Source organism: Stigmatopora nigra, unplaced genomic scaffold (assembly GCF_051989575.1).
Source record: "Stigmatopora nigra isolate UIUO_SnigA unplaced genomic scaffold, RoL_Snig_1.1 HiC_scaffold_25, whole genome shotgun sequence".
Lineage (NCBI taxonomy): Eukaryota > Metazoa > Chordata > Actinopteri > Syngnathiformes > Syngnathidae > Stigmatopora > Stigmatopora nigra.
This window is the reverse complement of record NW_027551604.1, coordinates 2,774,361-2,790,997: the sequence shown is the minus strand read 5'-3', so window position 1 is coordinate 2,790,997 and position 16,637 is coordinate 2,774,361. Positions and strand designations below refer to the sequence as shown.

Here is a 16,637-nt window from a genome sequence, read left to right as displayed (position 1 = left end):
GGCTTTTTCTTCAAAAAAACGACATAGTATAGTAAGGCTTTTTCTCTGAAAAAACGACATAGTATAGTAAGGCTTAAAAATGACTTAGTAAATAGTCAAGTGACGACAGGAAAAAGTGTAGCCAAATTGTGGGCTAGTGGTTAACTCACCTGCCTCTTGTCGGGGAGACCTGGGTTCGATTCCCGGTTGGGACACATTTTCACTTAGTTTGTTGTTTCTGTAGACTTCTTGTCAAGACACTCAAATGATTACGATCGGAGCTGTGGTCACTTGGTGGCGTAGTGGTTAACTCACTTGTCTCCCCTCTGGGAGAACTGGGTTCGATTCCCGGTCGAGACACTTTTTCACTTAGTTGTTTCTGTGGACTTTTTCTCAAGAAACTCAAATGATTGCAAAGAGATCGGTGTTCACTTGGTGGAGTAGTGGTTTACTCACCTGTCTCCCGTCTAGAAGACCTGGGTTCGAATCCCGGTCAAAACACTTTTTCACTTAGTTGTTTCTTTGGACTTCTTCTCAAGAAACTCAAATGAATACAAAGAAAAGTGTAGTCTCTTGGTTGGCGCAGAGGTTAGATCACAGGACTCCAGTCAGGGAGATCTGGGTTCGAGTCCCACTGCCGCCATTTGGCTGATCAAGACACCAAGTAGTCTGGAAAATGGAACAAGAAGAAAAGAAAAAAGATAAAAACCTTTTTAATTTATATGAAACATTTAGTCATACTTTTCAGTAAAAGGTTATATTCCGAACTGCCTTCCGCTGGTCAGTCGGCAATCGGCGACACTGGGGATCGATCCTTCAGTCTCTCCGGTCAAAGGTGAGTGAGCAACCCACTCCACCAACTCGACATAATATCGTACGGCAGTAGGTAGTCAGTCGGTTATTAAAATAGCCTTAAAATCGTTAATTTTAAGATTTCTCTCGTATAAGCCGCCGCGTGATTCACAATTTTCACTTTTGAACGGAAAATCTTGAGAAAAATGTGGAATTTCTGAGATACTGTATGAATCGAACTGATCTAGTTTGTTATTTTATCACATTTTATGCAAGATTCAGTTGATTATTTTCTTAAATTGCATTCATAAACATCAAAATAAATGTTGCTTACTGTTTTTTCTAATCTTTTGTAACCGTATCGACCCCATTGCGTTATGACCTTTCGTCTTTGTCACCTTGCAAGTTTTGTGCAAATTAAGTCTAATTTATGCACATATAAGCCGTACCCTTGATCCAGTCATCATTTTTTTGAGTAACAAATACGGCTTAAATATGAGTAAATATTGTACAGTGTTCCCTCACTACTTCGAGCTTCAGCTATCGCGGACTCAGAGCTTCACAGATTTTTTTCAAGAAAAAAACAAATAATAAATTTAAAGATATTAAGTTAAAATTATAAATTACATCATTTTACAAGAGGTGGAAAAAAATATTCAATAAGAATTAGTAATTGCATCAAAGAAATGGTCAAAAACATGGTGAGAGTCCAGGAATCGCATTGATGACGTCATGGCTGTTTACAGGCGCATTTTCAACCCCCAAAAAAACAATGTTCACAACTCCCAATAACGATGTTTTTTACGTGCAAAAAAAACTGCAGAAGATCCTCCATACGGACTACTATGATGTTTTTGCTTGGTGGTGCTTTTGTGCACGTGTTATACGTTTCTTTAAGCATTTTTGAAGGGCCTACTTCGCGGAAACGCAGCTATTGCTAGTGGTCCCGGTCCCCATTAACCGCGATAAGCGAGGGAACACTGTAATACAATTTTTTTTTCTAAACTATAAGTCAAGTAACCACACTGTAGTCCATCAATTGCCTGGCCACATGTAGGGACGTGTCCAGAAGGAATAAATGGAAGTAAAGAAAAGCCATCAATGGACCTTTTGTGTGTGGCCTCTGAATGCTAGCAAATGGAAAGAAAAGTCATCGTAACAGCCTGAGAAATGGCCGCCACACTCCCGAATCAAAGTGGTTTTTACAAGTGGAAAGCTTCAATGTTGTCCACCACCAACCACTTCGACTTGATTGAGCTCAGAACGTGAATCAAACCCTCGACCGACACGTGTCTGTCAATTTGAGCTGTTGGATGTTCGGTAGAAATGTTGAAAGTGGCCGTTTGTTGGCTGTGTGTTCGATTTTTTTTGTGGGATTTATGTGAAAAAAATGATTTGAAATGATGGCTGTTTTGTTGCGTTTAATGAGCGAGTCATATATGGAAAAAGATGGGAATGAAATGAGTAGAAATAACGACGTTTTGACATGATGAACACAAATGACTGAAGTTTATTCTTGTGTAAAATAAATTTAAGAGGAGAGATGAAAATGTGAACAATGCGTTTGTAACACCAAATGTCCTCAAAAGTTGGATTTTTTTGCAATTCATGGCCACATAGATTTAAATAAATAGGACATGGTCATTTTTTTTCAAGGAAAATTATATACTATTTATCCGACTTTTATATTTTTTGATAACACCATTTTTGCTAATGAGGGTCTAGCGGGCAGGTAGAGAATAGAGTAGAAACAATGAGTAGATGGCGAAAAAACAGTGCGCCCCCTAGCGGAAAAATGTTGAATGGCATCGACATTTTTTTTTTGAATTTTTTTAATGCATTTTTTCACTTTCAAATGATCCTGTAGGCCTGATCGAACCTCCTTGTGGGCCGTATGTTGGACACCGATGATCTATTCAACGTCAAAAATACAGTGCTGCCCTAGCGGACTATTATTGAATTGCATTGAATTTTAAAAAAATAAATCTATGTATTTTATGCATTTTTTCACTTTCAAATGATCCTGTAGGCCTGATCAAACCTCCTTGCAGGCCGTATGTTTGACACCCTTGATCTATTCAACGTCAGAAATACAGTGTGCCCCTAGCGAAATATATGTGAATTGAAATGAATTTAAAAAAAACATATCTTTATTGCATTTTTTCACGTTCGAATGATTCTGTAGGCCTGATCGAACCTCCTTGCGGGCCGTATGTTGGAGACCGATTATCTATTTAACGTAAAAAATACAGTGCTCCCCTAGCGGACAATTATTATATTGCATTGAATATAAGAAATGCAACCTATGTCTTTTTATGCATTTTTTCCACTTTCAAATGATCCTGTAGGCCTGATCGAACCTCCTTGTGGGCCGTATATTGGACACCGATGATCTATTCAACGTCAAAAATACAGTGCGCCCCTAGCGGACAATTATTGAATTGCATTTAATTTTAAAAAATGCAACCTGTCTTTTATGCATTTTTTACACTTTCAAATGATCCTGTAGGCCTGATCGAACCTTATGTTTAACACCCCTGATCTATTCAACCCCAAAAATATGTATTAAAACATTTCTACAGTTGGCTGGCAACCATTCTATCGAGTTTTGCTTATCAATTGAAAAATGCTTCAACTCACTCACCTCTGACCCAAATGAAGATAAAGCATATAAAAGGATGAATTCTATTTCTGGCCATAACAAAAGCTTCCAATAGTGTTGGAGTTTATTCGATTCATTGAATAAGAAAGCAACTAACAAGCTGAAGAGTGCTTTTTAATCAAGCCGAGAGCTTTCCGAGCCCTGAATTAACGAGCGGAGGTAGTAATCCTGCACTCCCACGCCGTCGCGTCGACTCTGCTCTTCAGCAAACGATTTCACCGTCGCCTGCTTATTAGCGACGAGAGCGTCGAAGGTTAGCGTAAACTTGCCTATGATGGATCTGGAAAAGCTGGCGGCCAAGCGCCACTTCTCATTGGCCACGCTACGGGTCGCCTTGGAACTTCACGCTCCATTTGTACTTAAATACACTCTATTTAATTTGATGCGCCCACCTTGACGCCATGCCTTGCTCGGAGGCATTTAGGAGGGCTCTACCATGGCGGGATTTGGGTCAAAATGTCTGTGTTGGGAATTAAAAAGGACATTGTGTTGTTTTTTTTTTAAGTAAGTTGCAATTTTACTCGGGTAAAATCACATGGAAATCAATCCCAGGTTCACAGTTTGTGTGGGTTTCCACCAAGTACTCCGGTTTTCTCCCACATCAACTTTTTATCCAATGTCTTTATAGTGACAAAATGACAAGTTTTTTTTTTTAAATGACAAGTTTTTACATTGTAATCATTTAGAAAACGAATAAGCCACATCCCAACTAATAAGCCACACACCAACAAATAAGCCACGCCTCAACAAATAAGCCACACCTCAACAAATAAGCCACACCCCAACGAATAAGCCACCCCCCGACAAATAAGCCACACCCCAACAAATAGACAGCCTCAACAAATAAGCCACACCCCAACAAATAAGCCACACCTCAACAAATAAGCCACACCCCAACGAATAAGCCATCCCCCAACAAATAAGCCACCCCCCGACAAATAAGCCACACCCCAATGAATAAGGCACTCCCCAACAAATAAGCCACGCTCCAATGAATAAACCACACCCTACAGATAAGCCACGCCCAACACACAAGCCACACCCAAATAATAAGCCACACCCGAATAACTCACACCCGATGAATAAGCCACACTCCAACAAATAAACCACGCCCCAACAAATAAACCACACCCCAAAAAATGACCCACACCCCAACAATAAGCCACACCCCAACAATTAAGCCACGCCTTAACAAATAAGACACACCCCAACAAATAAACCACACCCCAACGAATAAACCACACCCCAACGAAGAACCCACACCCCAACGAATAAGCCACACCCCAACAAATAAGCCACACCCCAACAAATAACCCACACCCCAACAAATAAGCCACACCCCAACGAATAACCCACACCCCTACAAATAAGCCATACCCCAACAAATAAGCCACACCCCAACAAATAGCCAACACCTCAACAAAAAGCCACACCCCAACAAATAAGCCACGCCCCACAATTAAGCCACACCCCATTTAGTGGGTCCAAGCTTCAACTGTATTGCCATGTTATGATCTTATCCTCAACAACTTTAATCACAAAAACACAATTAAAATCTGCTCGTTTTTGTCCGATTAATCTCTTAATTCAAATAAAAACACCTAAATTTTAAGTCCAACTTTACAAAAGCTAGCTTTAAGCGATAAAACAAGCAAAAGTCCAATTAGACAAGTTCAAATTGGCTTGAATTGAACATCGGCGCTAATTAGTTTTGGCACCATTAAAGTTCCATTCCTGGGTTGACATGTTCGGAATTGATAACGAGGCTAGACTCAGCATGCCGGTCAACAGGTCCGAGCCACAAAAAAAATAATAAACATGAAATAGTTTGGAGGAGAAGTACGCCATTAAGGGAAAACAACAAGGCGCTTCAGACCGACGGGATGCCGCTACTTTCCTTCACTTAATAATGCCGCATCTTATTTTCCATGCAGATAGCCACCGAGCGTGAAATCAATTTAAAAGCACACAAGTGTGCGAACAATCTCCACCGCGCTGGAATATCTGAATTTCAATATTTTCTCATTCTATAAAACATTCACGCGCTCAGTAATTTAATTTTAGTCGGGGCTTCCTGACATTTTTTTTTTGTGGGGGGTTAGGTTACGCGGGAAAATCAAATTAAATTGGGGAATTGCTTAAACCACCGTGTGAGGCATTAAAAATAGATGATCATAAATCAAAATCATAGGCACCATTCATAATTCCAGATGCTATTTTGAATAATTAAAGCTTTAGAGGCTTAAGAGGCAGTTTTATTGTAATTAAAATAGGCGATTTTATGAGTATATATTATGAACACATGGAGTGCCATTGACGAGCTTAGCCGCCTCCCACTTTAAATCGATTGGACGTCGACTGGTGATAAACTTTCCCATTTCAATTAGATAAAATACGGTAATGAAAATGGAGGTTTTATTGATTAGCGTTAGCCACAATTTGACCTCGTACACGAACATAAAACAAACCAAGACGTAAATAAGCTAAATAACCAAATGATTAATTGTGTTTCTGCCTTTTAAATATAATATATACTATAAAATATATTGTAAAAGTGGCAGATAGTGAAAATAAAACAAATTCCAAGCAAATTCCTAACCTAAAGACCAACTCTAACCTATAAATCTGCAATGAAGTATTTATTGAAAATTAGGCCTAATAATAATAAATATAAACCCTAAAATATACCTACTTAAGTTGTAATTGTCCACACAAAACTAAAGAAGAGCTGAAAATCAGGGTGTGTACACCACAAACAACAACAACAACATAAAGGGCGTATAATATTTACCCCCAAAAATATGAAATAATGAGGAATGCTGGGAAATATGAAAATGTCAATGTCAATGAACTAGACAGAGCTAAGAAAACAAGGTAATATTGTCATGCTTTAAGAATGATATGCACACATCTGCCTTTTCAATATATAAATATAGCATGTCAGTAAGCAATGTACCCAAACCCCAAAACTAGGAAAAATTTAGTGTGTCAGTTAGTCTTTACATGGACAATTTAAGTTTTTGAAGAATTCTTGAGAACCATTTCATTGCAGTTAGCCTACACGGCAAATCTTTAAAGTATTTAAAGTAAAAATATTTAAAGTAATTTATTGCAGCAACCTTTGACTTTGATACAGTAGCAAAAAATATATTTATTTTGAAGTGTAACTTTGCATAGTTTGAGATGTATTATACAATGTGTGGGAAAGCGCTGTTTTTTTTGAAAGATTGTTGAGGTTTTTTTCCAGTATTTTTATTAAGTACATTATTTTTGTAAAACCGATCTATTTTTTTTACCTATTTTGGCTCTAATCCGGATCGTCTTGGTCAGTATATAAATATAGCGTGTCAGTAAGCAATGTACCCAAAAAAGACAATCTGTCAGCGTCATACAGCGACATCTACAGAATCTTGAATTTAGTGCATACAAATTGGCCACTTCGTACATTTTGTAGAACATTTTCGACTTTTAAGTGCGCCCTATATGAGTAAATAAGTACTGAATTGCAATTTTATAGATTCTTATCCCTTATCAAGCTAATTGCAATCATTAATGAGGGGACGTGAGTTAACGTTTTTCAATACAGTGTTCCCTCGCTACTTCGCGGTTCAGCTACCGCGGACTCAAAGCTTCGCAGATTTTTTTGGGGGAAAAAAAATACAAATATTACATTGAAACAACATATTTTACAGTTTTTTTTTGTTATAACATGAATTTCACTCTCTCTACCCGTATTCTATATGGTGTACTGTATACAGGGGGGTAAAAAAATTAAAAAATAAAATAAAATAAATAAAATAATAATCTTAAATTTAAAAAAAATGGAATAAAATTCAAATTAAGCATTTTTGAAGGGGAATCCCTACTTCGCGGAAATTCACTTATCGCGGGTGGTCCCGGTCCCCATTAACCGCGATAACCGAGGGAACACTGTACTTCCACAACAATCAGATTTTCCACTTGAGCTCAAATCAGACGAGAAACTGTTTACCAAGAGTTATTGGCGCAAAAAAAAAAGATTTCCTGCAGTACATCGTTGATCACTCAATCCAAGTAGTACGCCTTCAAGGCTTTTTGTTCCTTTTCCCGTCTGATTGGCTCACGGTTTGTGGATTGAACAAAGCTTTACGGTGCAAATGCTGAACTTTGCGTCGCTATGCTATAAGCAGTAAAGTTAATTGGCAATACACAAGGAGAATTGCGTGCTTATTGCCGAAAAGACAAAACAATTAAAATCGGATGAAGGCTTTTCTGTTTCTAATTGTATAATGTTGCAGAATGTAACATTATGGGGCTAATTCCGCTATTTCTAAACTGCTATACGCCATCTTGTACTGCCGGAAAATAAAATGCACTTTTTTTTCCAATTTAATTTGCTTCATCATCCGTTAATTATGCGCCACAGTAATCTTTGCGATTTTGGTTATGCAATGTATTATAATTGGCGTTGCAATTTTAATATTATTGTATTGATGACTGCATGAAAGCTCCTATGGATTCATTTTTTAATGTAATGTGTTAAGTGGATATTCACAGAATTATTCTAAAATGCATCTGGTTTAAAAGTTTATTAGCAACTGACGTTCTATACATTTAAAGTGGTTGTTTTTTTTAGTGTGACTGGACGTTTGGTCGCCAGTCTTTTGGTCGCCGGTCAAATGGTGACAGAGTTTACTGTTGAAACCAGCTCTCAAAATTATATTCATGAGAGAGAGTTTAATATCTAAGTACTGTTTAATATCTAAGTACTGTTCAATATCTAAGTACTGTTCAATATCTAAGTACTGTTTAATATCTAAGTACTGTTTAATATCTAAGTACTGTTTAATATCTAGTAGTGTTTAATATCTAAGTAGTGTTAATATCTAAGTAGTGTTTAATATCTAAGTAGTGTTTAATATCTAAGTAGTGTTTAACATCTAAGTAGTGTTTAATATCTAAGTAGTGTTCAATATCTAAGTACTGTTTAATATCTAAGTATTGTTTAATGTCTAAGTACTGTTTAATATCTAAGTACTATTGAAAGCAGCTCTCAAAATTATATTCATGAGAATTTAATATGCAAATATCTACTGTTTTCAACAGTACTTACATATTAAACAGTACTTAAATATTAAACTGTACTTAGATATTAAACTCTCTCTCTCATGAATATAATTTTGAGAGTTGATTTCAACAGTAAACTCTCTGTCACCATATGAACGGCGACCAAAAGACCGGCGACCAAACGTCCGAGCACCTTTATTTTAGTGCAAATATGGAAGATGGACAATCCATTATTTAATGGGCAGAAAGTGTGAGGACGGGATATCAAAACTAACCAATAGGAAAGGTGCTTTACATTTTGACTAGAGCGGATCCAAATTGCAAACGTAAAAATATTTCTTTAAAAACAACAAAACAGTTCTCTTGCCACTAGGCAAAACAAAAGAAAGTAAGAAAACAAAACTACAATAAAATGAAGAAGACGTTGACATAACATGGAGGACAACCTCATAAAGACTGAACTGACAACGGGAACTTCTTCGTGTGGGGGTGACGAGGAATTGAGAAACAGGTGGGCGACAGACACGAGAGACACCTGACAGGTGACATGAATAAGTAATCAAAATGGCAAGAAAACAAATCATGGCGCATCAAGTAATCAAACCAAAAATAACACCAAACAATTCACAAATTGTGACAACAGAAAGGAACAGTATTGTCAGTTTCTGGTTTTATTAAACATTAGTATTAGTACATTTTGGATATTACTAGTAGATGTAACTCTAATGTACAATTTATTCATTTTCTGAACCGTTTTATCCTCACAAGGGGTGCTGGAGCCTATCCTAGATGACTTCAAGTATAAGGCAAAGGACAACCTGGATTAGTGGTCAACCAATCACGCTCATACTAATATGTAGGGTCAATTTAGAACACTGGTGTCAAAGTGGTGGCCCGGGGGCCAAATCTGGCCCGCCACATCATTTTCTGTGGCCCAGGAAAGTAAATGAGTGCCGACTTTTTGTTTTAAAATCAAATTAAAATGAAGATTATAGATGTATATTATATTTCCTGATTTTCTCCCTTTTAAATCAATAATTGTCATTTTTTAATCATTTTTTTCTGTGTTTTTAGTTCAAAAATTATTTTGTAAAATCTAAAAATATATTTAAAAAAGCTAAAATAAACATTGTTTTAGATCTATAAAAAAACTGAATATTCAGGGATTTTAATCCAGTTCTTTTAATCCATTTATAAAAAAAATCTAAATATGGTCTAAAAGATGAACCAACCTGGATTCGAGCCCAGAACCGCAGAACAATGAAGCCGACATGCTTACCACTCATCAAATATACAAAGTAAAGATTTTGCATTTCAAAACTTAGCTATACATTACAATGTGTAGTACAATTGTACTTCATCTGTAAACTCGTGACAGCGACTATTAAAAATATTAATCTTAGCTCCACACCATTATAATCCTCTGCAACTTCTTCAATATCCTTCACGTATACCGGCCATTTTTCTTCGAGTGTGGCAATCCGATTGCGTGACAATAAGCGGCACAGCTTGTTGACAGAGGCCGAGCATCGACTGCATTGTCTAGCGGATATCTAATAGCCTGAACAAATGACCTTTCCGCCAAAAGCGGCCCTGCAGAGTGATATAACCAACCGCATGTGCATTTGTGCATTTCTCAAATAGCCAGGCGGCCATTAAAAGTTGCACAAACAACATTTTCAAGTGGAACTTTTTACAGCTGTAAAAGACTGGATTACAGACGCTCCCCTAATTACGAACGAGTTACGTTCCGAGTGCTTGTTCATGAGTTGAAATTGTTCATAAGTTGAAATTGTTCATAAGTTGAAATTGTTCACAAGTTGAAATTGTTCACAAGTTGAAATTGTTCACAAGTTGAAATTGTTCATAAGTTGAAATTGTTCATAAGTTGAAATTGTTCCCAAGTTGAAATTGTTCCCAAGTTGAAAGTGTTCGTAAATTGTTCAAAAGTTGAAATTGTTCATAAGTTGAAATTGTTCACAAGATGAAATTGTTCACAAGATGAAATTGTTCATAAGTTGAAATTGTTCATAAGTTGAAATTGTTCATAAGTTGAAATTGTTCACAAGTTGAAATTGTTCATAAGTTGAAATTGTTCATAAGTTGAAATTGTTCATAAGTTGAAATTGTTCACAAGTTGAAATTGTTAATAAATTCAAATTGGTTATAAGTTGAAATTGTTCATATAGTTGAAATTGTTAAAGTTGAAATTGTTCTTAAGTTGAAATTGTTCATATAGTTGAAATTGTTAATAAGTTGAAATTGTTCATTAGTTTAAATTGTTCTTAAGTTGAAATTGTTTATAAGTTGAAATTGTTCATAAGTTGAAATTGTTCATAAGTTGAAATTGTTCAAAAGTTGAAATTCTTCACAAGTTGAAATTGTTCAAATTGAAGTTCATTCAGTGCTATATTTTGTATTATAATTTATGTTTAAGGCCTATATAAGTATATTGAAGGTTTATACGAGTGCATTTGTATGTTTAAGGCTTGCATAAGTAACCAGCATTGGTTTGTACTGAAAAAAACATTTGATAAAATGGAGAATACATACAGTACTGTATACATACATTAGAGAGATTTCCACATAATCGCAATTTGCACACATGTTCGTATGTGCCGTTTGTTCGTAACTTGAATGTTCGTAAGTAGAGGAGCGTCTGTATTCCAAAGCTAACGCACTGCAGGCTAATGTTGACGCTGCGGGTGACCTTCAACGGCACATTTTTACTTCCATCGAATGCCCGACTCGTGTCAACACGATTGACCCGGCGACCCTGACACGCCGCATTTTCACTTTGAATCGTCCGGGTGCGAATCAGAGAGCGTTAGTCTCCTCCATCTTATCATCAGCTGCTAAGTGATGGAATATAGAGGTCAGGGCGTATACGGGCAAAGACGTGACTTGTTTCCACGTCGGGGGATAATAAGCAGCCTGCCATGGAGGGCTTCACGTCGACAGCCCCTCGCCTACTCCCGTTCCGATCATGAGAGGGGATCAGACCAACATTTTTTTTTTATTCCTTCCCCCATAAGAGGAGGGGAGGTGAATTTAACGTGCCTTTCGGAAAGCTATTTCCCAGAGCTCACCTCACGATTTCGTCCCGAGGTCGTTTTTGCACTCCACTACCAAAGAAAATAAAATATATTACTAACTTATTAAGGTTTTCTGCTTGTTCCAAGGCTGAGTTGTAGAGTTTAGGGTTTTTTTTTTCATTATGTTGACTACTACTCATCTATTATGTTGGATTTTACTTGGGGTACTTAATTATTCATTATCTATTGATTATTTATTGGTCTGTTGTTATTTGTGCAGCTTTAAATGTCATTATAATTGTATAAGACAATAAAAGCATTCAATTCAATGGACTACTTATTTAATCTTTAATTATTGATTACATAGCTGTTTGTTTAGTTGTTTGTTTGTTGTTGTTATTTATGCATTTATTTAGACTACAAATGTATGTATGCACTTATTAAGACTACAAATTTATTACTTTGTTATTTATATTATATTTATTTGTATTTCTTGTTTAGTGATTATTTATTTGTCAGTTTGTTGTGGTTATTTGTGCACTATATGGTGAAAACTTTAAATCTCATTATACTTGTATATCGACAATAAAAGCATTCAATTCAATTTATTTTATTTAATTCAATTCAATGGACTACTTATTTAATATTTAATTATTGATTACATAGATGTTTGTTCAGTTGTTTGTTTGTTGTTGTTATTTATGCACTTATTTAGACTACAAATGAATGTATGCACTTATTATGACTACAAATTTATTACTTTGTTATTTATATTATATTTATTTGTATTTATTGTTTATTGATTATGTATTTGTCAGTTTGTTGTTATTTATGCACTATATGGTGAAAGCTTTAAATCTCATTATACTTGTATATCGACAATAAAAGCATTCAATTCAATTTATTTAATTTAATTCAATTCAATGGACTACTTATTTAATATTTAATTATTGATTACATAGCTGTTTGTTTAGTTGTTTGTTTGTTGTTGTTATTTATGCACTTATTTAGACTACAAATGTATGTATGCACTTATTAAGACTACAAATTTATTACTTTGTTATTTATATTATATTTATTTGTATTTCTTGTTTATTGATTATTTATTTGTCAGTTTCTTGTTATTTATGCACTATATGGTGAAAGCTTTAAATCTCATTATACTTGTGTATCGACAATAAAAGCATTCAATTCAATTTATTTTATTTAATTCAATTCAATGGACTACTTATTTAATCCTTGTTTATTGATTATGTATATGTTTGTTTGTTGTTGTTATTTGTGCACTTCCCTATTTATTTTGTTGACTACTCATTATGTAGAATTATTCTAACTATAAATGTATTGATCAATTATGTATTATTTCTTGTTTATTGATTATTTGTATGATTGTTTGTTATCTTTTGTGCACTTTATGGTGAAAACCTTAAATCTCTATTCTTGTATAAAGACAATAAAAGCATTCAATTCAATAACAATGGATTGAATTGACATTTTCAATTACTATAAATTGATTTGAATGCATTTATTGTCATTATAAAAAGGATAAAAATTGAAAGCTTTACCACAAAGTGCACAAACAACAACAACAACAAACAGACAAATTAATAACCAACAAATAAATAAACAATAAATCAATGGATCTTTTTACAGCAAAACCGACAACAACAACAAACAGACAAATTAATAACCAACAAATAAATAAACAATAAATCAATGGATCTTTTTACAACAAAACCGACAACAACAAAAATCAAAGTACGCCAAAAACAAGCCTATTTCAAAAACACTCCGAAAAAACTTTCTCCAATACAACATATTTTCCCTAAAAATCACATTCTATCAAAGTTAATCAACACCCAGGGAACGATTTAAAAAGGAGATAAACTCTAAAAGTACATATTGATTCAAGTCGAAACAGTGCAATTTTCTTTCTCCATTAAAAAACTGCAGTTTCTGTCCTTTGAATGTTTCTCCAATACAGTGTTCCCTCGGTTATCGCGGTTAATGGGGACCTGGACCACCCGCGATAAATGAATTTCCGCGAAGTAGGGATTCCCCTTAAAAAATGCTTAATTTGAATTTAATTCAATTTTTTTTAAATTTTTTTTAATTTATTCATATATTTTTTACTGCCCTGTATACAGTACACCATATAGAATACAGGTAGAGAGAGTGAAATTCATGTTATAACAAAAAAAACTTTAAAATATGTTGTTTCAATGTAATATTTGTATTTTTTCCCGCCAAAAATCCGCAAAGCTCTGAATCCGCGGTAGCTGAACCGCGAAGTAGCGAGGGAACACTGTAAACCCTCAAAGAACATATTGATTCAAGTGCATTTTTCTTACATAATATAATCTCCATTAAAAAAACCTGCAGTTTCTGTCCTTTCCCTTTGAATGTTTCTCCAATACTTCAACAAACCCAAAAGTCCAGAACCCATCGCCATATGCAAATCAAAGACCCCTCAATCCATTCCCTACAAGTTCTTTGAATAGTATTCACCTCTCCCAGACATCACAAAGACACCCGATGCATGTCTTTCGTCAGCTTCTACATCTGTTACTCTCTACACCACATCTGCTTTATGGCCGCGAGGGTGTAAGAGCACTTCTACTTGCATCGCGTGGCATGCCGGTGACACACGGTGACCACCCCCCACCTTCATCTGCCTCGGGAGTTAATTATGGATGCTTCTCCACATGGGGTCTCCAACCTGTGTGATGCTTGGACATTTTAATGGTCCTTATCGCTGAAAAATACTAGACTTGAAACTGTAGTACAGGCGAGTACTACTAAAGTGGTGTATTTGAATGTTTTTTTTAAAGTAATTGGGCCTAGCTTGTGGCTAACACTCAATTAGATATTTTTCTTCGACAGTTTACTTTTTTTTAGGTGATAGCTATCTGAAAAACTGTATTTTCCGACTGTTGTTCTCCCGTTTTTTATTGTTAATGCATGTTGTACTTGGTTTTTGATGAAAAATTGTCCTCCGAAAAATCTGACATGTATTTTTTGGGGTTTTTCGTTGTCTTTGTGAATTGTTTGGCTAGTGCGACTTATACTCAGGTGATACTTATAGTATAGTACAGTAATCCCTTGAATATCGAAAATAATGGACCAATGGCCACAAGAAGACAAATATATAAAAAAATTGATTTATATCAAGGGGGGAGGAACTATTTTTACAGTTTGAAGTAGCTACATTTTTAAATATATACCAAGTATTTAAATATTAACACATTACAGGCGTTTGACATGCTTATAGCTGTAATATTTAATCAGTATACAGTTTGATAATTGTACTTGTGTACTTGTTTATTTGACATGCTTATAGATGTAATATCTAATAAGTGTACACTTTGATAATTGTACTTGTGTACTTGTTTTTTGACATGCTTATAGATGTAATATTTAATAAGTATACAGTTTGATAATTGTACTTGTGTACTTGTTTTTTGACATGCTTATAGATGTAATATTTAATAAGTATACACTTTGATAATTGTACTTGTGTACTTGTTTTTTGACATGCTTATAGATGTAATAGTTAATAAGTATACACTTTGATAATTGTACTTGTGTACTTGTTTTTTGACATGCTTCTAGATGTAATATTTAATAAGTATATACAGTTTGATAATTGTACTTGTGTACTTGTTTTTTGACATGCTTATAGTTGTAATATTTATTAAGTATACACTTTGATAATTGTACTTGTGTACTTGTTTTTTGACATGCTCATAGCTGTAATATTTAATAAGTATACAGTTTGATAATTGTACTTGTGTACTTGTTTATTTGACATGCTTATAGATGTAATATCTAATAAGTGTACACTTTGATAATTGTACTTGTGTACTTGTTTTTTGACATGCTTATAGATGTAATATTTAATGAATATACACTTTGATAATTGTACTTGTGTACTTGTACTGAGATAGTTATAATAGGGGAGATCCAACTTAGTAGTTTTTCGTTTATCGCGGCCATGTCTGGTCTACATTAACCACGATATTCGAGGGATTACTGTATAGAAAATGAGGTCATATATATTAAAATATTCATAAAATTTACGTATATATTGATTTAGTAGATAAATATAGTCATGCTCTGTGTTTTCATGTTCAATTATGCCATTTGGTACATTTAAATAGCATTAAAATGAGGGTGTTAAATGCTTTGGTGGTTTATGTGATTTGGGTAGTCATGCTTTTGAAGCAATATCTTATTGGTTAAAACTGGTTAAAACTGAATTTAATGACACATTGTGTTCAAACTAAAACAGTGAGACTATATGTATATATTTTTTAAATTTTTGTATTTGTATGTTTATTTTTATATATACCGCTTTACTTTCTACACTATTTTTAAACTCAATTTTATTTGATAGATTGCTGGTAGCGGGTTCGGGTTACAGTTGATTCACTTTGTATTGGTATATATATATATACTGTATAGATTTATGAGTCTATATCTGTCCAATTAATTTGATCTGGGAGAGGTTGGCAGCCCAAATGGATTGATTTTCTACCCCCCATCTATGGCTCTCAATGAGTTAATATCCACTGCTTATGAAAAACTTTTTTCCCCCTTGGAAAAGACAAGTCCCAATCCCCACCTCCGTTTAAAAGAGCGACTGCCAGAGGGACTTGATTCCTATTCATCTTTCCTTTTTTATATTCATGGAGGGAATCAACAAAGTGTTTGTTTGGAATGCAACAGGGGAGATTGAACACAAGGAATAACAAAGCAAAATTAGGCCACAGTTACGTGAGGGCAAAACAGACTCAATTCAAAGACAATCCATTTTCTTAGGGTACCCATTAAGATCTGGGTTTTTTTCTGATGGACTGGTCTACCCAAGTGATACCTACCGTATTTTCACGACTATAAGGCGCACTTAAAAGTCTTACATTTTCTCCAAAATAGACAGTGCGCCTTATAATCCAGTGCGCCTTATATAGGGAGAAAAAAAACAAAACCAAAAAATGAAAAACCACCACTGTCGGATATTAAAAAAACACAAACGCCTGAACTGAAACAATACTGTTAAATATGCAGATGCTACCTTAGTTTACAAAATCTTCCATCATATAGCTCCTCCCCCACTGCACGAT

The 16,637-nt window shown here is 34.9% G+C and overlaps 1 long non-coding RNA gene across 1 annotated transcript in view; it reads right to left on the bottom strand.

The window, feature by feature from the left end:
* Positions 1 to 503: 503 nt before the first annotated feature.
* The window catches only part of LOC144191978 (uncharacterized), a 55,906-nt gene continuing 39,772 nt past the window's right edge, over positions 504 to 16,637 (bottom strand). The window contains exon 4 of the long non-coding RNA XR_013325020.1: positions 504 to 648. This is a non-coding gene — a long non-coding RNA (uncharacterized LOC144191978). The remainder of the gene's footprint in view (positions 649 to 16,637) is intronic.